Raw genomic sequence first — 6,000 nt, 5'->3', positions numbered from 1 at the left:
TGCTGTGGATTTTAGTGCCTATAAAAATACCTACATTGTCTCTGCTTACCCTGATAGGAAATAGGCGTGAGTTTATGTATATGGGAAATATGTGTGATTTTGTATAAATGTATGCAATATGCGTGTAAATACTCGTGTTAACCCAAACTTTTTTTACTGTATTGAGTGAGTTAAAGAAATTCGTAATTACCTAAAATTAAGTATTGTTACTGAAATACAAATATAAATGTATAACCTATGTAAATGGGGCTTAAAGGAGTCACCATACTGTGAATGTGGTCACCCGGACCAAACCATATCCCACATAGTGAACGAGTGCCCTCTGCACCGGTTCCCAGGTGGTATAGCCGAACTGCATTGTGTGACGGATGCAGCGGAGACTTGGTTAGGGGAGCTTAAGCTGGATATTTGATCCAAGCAGGATATTTGTGTGCCATACGCAATAATAATAATGTATAACAATAATAAATTATCAAAAGGAACGTGGCAAGCATGTAAATTACATCGCTTGAGTAAACATTCTTAATCCATATAAAAATTCAATTAGGGTATCCATATGGACGAGCGGAACCATGATTTATTTCGGTCTCAGGACAGATTACAGTCCGAAACTTGAGAGCGTACGTGACATGCCAGTCGAAACATGTCATTACATCTGTGGCTGGTTTTCCTTTATTTTTCCGTATTATAACTTACGTAGGGGAAATAGAAAATATCTGCCGTATATTTTTGCTGAAAATGTGCTGACATTTTATAAATTGTAAAACTAAAAATTCAGACATAGACATTTTTATGAAAATATGAAAGAACCTTGTGTATTCATACAGATTTGTTTTCACATAGTACTACTAGACAAAATATATGTGGCTTGGCCGCTACTATCACATGAGCGTAAAAAAACTATTTCATGTCACCATGGGCTTAAGGTAACAAATACCTACTTATATAGATTGTTCATTGCCAATCTATTAATATAGTTCTTTTAGCAACGAAACGAGCAAGCCTTATATGTTGCCTATGGTATATGCGTAGAGTTTGTGAAGTTAGGGTTTGTATAGTTAGGGCATGTAGAGTTAGAAGCTCAGCTCTACATAACTTTTTGACATTGCGATCTCGTCTTGGTTATATTTTACATGAAAATATTTTTAGTGGGACAAGTTTTTCTGAGTTTTCTTCTTTCCCATTTTTAGGGAATAACTATAACACTATGATATTGAAGTTAAAAGCTGCGCAAAGGGTTATGGTGTAAAAATATAATACGAAACAATATGTTTGTTTACTCAAATAAAATGGGCAACTGTCAAAATTAAGAACACTGAATAAAAGCGACACCTAATGGGAGAAATAGGCAGTTTTTATCCTCATTTCACAATTTTAAGTGTCTTTTCTTTTCGCAGTTTTAAAAGTAATTTGACCTACCCAAGAACGCATGAGAGCTAATATCATTAGGGAGGGATGTTGGTAAGTATACTCTTCACAATTCGTTACCCGACCCGCATCTAGGGATGTCCCTTATGAGAATTATCGGTTGACTCACTATATTATAATATTACTTACCTACTTATTATAATTTGTTTTAAGGTGTCTTTTTTATATTACTCCGCCTACGTCTTTATTATTTGGGTCCACCCGTAATGGTGATGTGTTTGTACTGTTAGATATAACTAAATAATAAATATTTACAATATAATATATAATATTTACGTGCGCTGCTACTTATGTAAAAAACTGTAAGTACGTATATATGTACGTACTAGTTATGTTTACGCAATGATAGTGGAAGTAAAATGTATTTAGACATATTTTTTTTTATCCGCAGTGGAGCGGCGTATTGGAGTATGCGTCATACCTCCGCCGGTTGATTGAGGGAAGGCCTGTGCTCAATAATGTTTTTATACCACTTACTTGTGCTTGAAATTAACAAAGAAAAATGTTTTTCGAACGCCCAGCTCTTGTCAAGCCTGGACCAGCGTGTTCACCATTACACCACCGGGTCCTCATCCCTTTCTTCCAACTCTGAACTCTGTATAAGTGGTCTAACAGAAAGGTCGGTGAGGTGTGGGTACTTAGTTCATCTTACGATTAGGATAAAGGACGACAATTAAGATAAAGACGTATGTTTATGTTATGTTATAAATGAAACTGTAGAGTTTGGTTAGTCGGGGTTAACACTAAGTAGAAAAATAAACATTTAACACTAATCGATATGATGTATCCGGCCATCCCTACACACACTGAACGTAGGATACGGAATGAATACAGAATTCCCTATTTTTTCGGCGACTTTTCTTAGAGTTTCTTTGTGAATATCTTATTAGGCACTGAATAATGAAATTTCTCTAAGACACAGTTTCACTACGTCTCCAACGTAACCGAAAATATAGGTGAAAGTAATCTGTTGAACAAGTAGTAAAGCGAAAAAGTATCAAAATTATATAAATTAATTTTTATTAATTTCTTACCAAGTAACAAACAGTTTAGGTGTTATATAATAATACATACTGTATTTTAAGAGCGACGCTCTTGTCAATGTAGCATTTCCCATGCTACTTTTTAATGATGATGATGATATACCGTATACGGCAGTAGATAGGTATATCTACATAATTATTATTATGTATATAGGTTGTTAGTGACATAGTAACAAAAACTTTGAGGGATGATTTAGGCCATGATTCTCAGTTGATATCAAGTGGAATTTTCCGTCGCAAAAGTGTGGAACGGAAAATAATATTAAAAAATCATGAAAATTTTCAGTATAGAATTAAAAATTCCACTTGATATCAACTCAGAATCATGGTCTGAATCATCCCCCTCAGTATTTGTTACGCTGTCACTAACACCCTATAGGTGATGTACTTACATCATGGTACCTACATGTCGACCATTCAAGTGCGGGATTTACACAGTGTTACTACAAAACAAAGACTAAAAGATAAACTATGTTTAAAATATAATCCGTATACGAAAGAAGTCCCGAAGGCCGCGGCGCTACTGTCGCAGATTCTGCATAGAATTATTATGACTTGTCAAGTTAGTTTCATTAAAATCCGCCGACTTCTTTCGCGGCGCGATATACTATTTCAAACCTAGTTTATTTTTAGTTTGGGTTTTGTAGCAACACTGACAATGTTTAGAAAAGTTTAGTCTCGTTTAGTACCACAACAATGTAACCAGCATTACGTGTCAAAGTTAACAACATCAGATTTTATTACTCGTACCTTGTTTTCTCGTAAAGTCATGACTTACCAAGAATATACATAATATTAGTAATAAGTCAGTACATAATAACGGTTTCTTACCGCGTTTAAATGGGGATATGAGACTCCCCATCCCCATCTCCCATTTAAAAGCGGTAAGAACCCGTTATTACGTTCTTTAATTATGATAATAACCAAAACACATAATAACGGGTTCTTAGCGCGGTTCTTCTTTCTTAACGCGGTAAGAACCCGTTATTATGTGTTTTAATTATGATAATAACCGCGTAAACTTAAAACAATGTATGATAATAACCGCGTAAACTTAAAACAGTGTATAAGTCAGTACGTTATTTTGGTATAACACAGTCATCCTATAGGTTGCCTGAAGAAATCGCTACTTTAGCAAGACGCCTTTGGTACGTTTATTTGATTTGTATTCCTGTAGTGTATGTTCCTTCTGTACATACATAACATAAACAGCATTATATACGTACGTCCCACTGCTGAGTATTGGGGGTATGTAGCATACTCCGCCACGCTGCTCCATTGCGGGTAGATGAAGGTATTTTACGACTAATATGCGGGACCGACGGCTTACCGTACCTTCCGAAGAACGAAATCATCTTTCTTTTTCGGGCAATCGGGTGATCCAAGCCTGCAATGTCCTAACCGAACAAAGCACAGTCTGACAGTCTCACAAAGCTATTTTGACAATGTATCCATCGGGAATCGAACCCGGACCTCCAGATCGTGTGCCAATTGTCCAACAAGTTTCGTCATTTATAATAAAGAAGTTTTATTAAAACTTGCGAGGAGTGTTTACTATAACCTCTGCTTACCCCTTTGGGGATATCTATAGGTATGACGCCATGTTTTTTTTATAATAAAATATAAAAAAGGCAAAGTTTAAGACATAATTAGGTACCTAAGTAATTTATATCATCAGCTAATCCTCAAGCCGCTCACATAATTTATTAAATAACAAAAATATCTAAGTACACTTGAAAACAAAACAGAAGATAAAAATGTTTTTCCTTGTCGTTTTAAGTTAAAGTTACCTATTTTTGTCTTCAAAATGGCAGGTTATGTAAATCACCGTAAGTAAGTCATTTGTTCTCACAACGTTAGTTATTTTTACATTGCCGCGAATTTTATTTTAAGATAAATGTCGTAAGGGTCTGACCATTACGTTCTGTCTACCTGTATTAACTTATTTTCAACTTAAGAATATCAAACTTATTTTTATCGTCAGTATTCTTCTTCTTCTATCGTGTGGGTTGTGAGGTGGATTACCAACCCCATCAACCCTGATGTCAGGGTTATTATTAAGCCGCCATAGGCCCCTGACATGACTCATCTAACGACTACTTACTTACATCAGTAGACCAACGACTTAACGTGCCTCCGAAGCACGGATCATCTTACTTTTGGCTAAGATTAGCCTGTAATGTCCTAAACAAACTGGGGATCAACATCATCATCATCATTAACCCATTAACGTCCCCACTGCTGGGGCACGGGCCTTCCCTATGGATGGATAGGGAGATCGGGCCTTAAACCATCTCGCGGGCCCAGTGCGGATTGATGGTTATTAACGACTGCTGATGCAGCCGGGACCAACGGCTTAACGTGCCTTCCGAAGCACGGAGGAGCTGGAGATGATGTTTTTTTGTGGCCACCCATCCTATGACCGGCCTTTGCGAAAGTTGCTTAACTGCAACAATCACAGACCGAGCGCGTTTACCGCTCCGCCACCGAGCTCCTCAACTTGGGATCACAAAGTGTTTATTGTGATTTGTCCCCACCGGGATTCGATCCCGGACCTCCGGATCGTGAGCACAGCGCTCAACCACTGGACCACGGAGGACGTCAGTAATTATTTATTTTTATTTACTTTATACTAGCCTGCACGTATTATTTCCGTTTCATAATAAAATAATAGTCCATTGTTCATAAAAGGAAAAAACTCGCCGATTACCAACGAGGGAATAGTTTGAGGCCCGAATTGTAGCCTAGGGCCTTTATACACAAGAGTTGGGAATCGTACTCTCTCCCGAGTGATACTAGTTTTTTTAATATATCTACAAAGAAAACAGCTAACATTTATGTATACCCATCTTAACGTTTCAATTTAAAAAAAATCATACCCTTATAGGTACTTAATGTATTTTTTTTATTGATCGTTGTTTTTAATCTGTACGCCCAAAACTAGTAACAATTTACGAACTTGGATTGTATTAATAAATTAAGTTTCCTTTGATGTTGTAAAAAAAATAGTAAAAAACATGTATGTACCTAATACTGGATTTTATATTTTATATGTACTTCTTTCCCGGTTATTAGTAACAAATAATTTGGTAAGCAGGTAGGTGTTTTATAGGTCAGTACTTCGATTTAAATTTAGAAAAGTTTTCTTTCAAACGACTTTAGTTTCAAAGAGTAATTAACTAATTTTTATTTAGTAGGTACTGCGTACTAACGTATATTCCATGAATTCTATTTTATAAAATAAAAGCTGGCGGTTACATTCGATTTTCAAGTTTCGAACTGTTATTTACTCGCGAGTTCGACGAAAAATCTTTTACCGCCTTTTTTGGCGTTTAAAAAATAAAAATGCCGCGCTCACAGTTGTTACATGATAAATTAAACGTGTCAATGAACCGATCGCTCTCTGTGCCGATACCCGTGAAAAACGACCCGCCATCTTGACGTATGGCTGGGGACAGCCGGCGCTATGTTTAACAGTTTTTAGGTTCCGCGCACCAGAAGGGTGATAACGGCGCTCTATAACTTTGAC

Source organism: Pectinophora gossypiella, chromosome 13 (genome assembly GCF_024362695.1).
Source record: "Pectinophora gossypiella chromosome 13, ilPecGoss1.1, whole genome shotgun sequence".
Taxonomy (NCBI): Eukaryota; Metazoa; Arthropoda; class Insecta; order Lepidoptera; family Gelechiidae; genus Pectinophora; species Pectinophora gossypiella.
Note: the sequence above shows the minus strand (reverse complement) of the source record.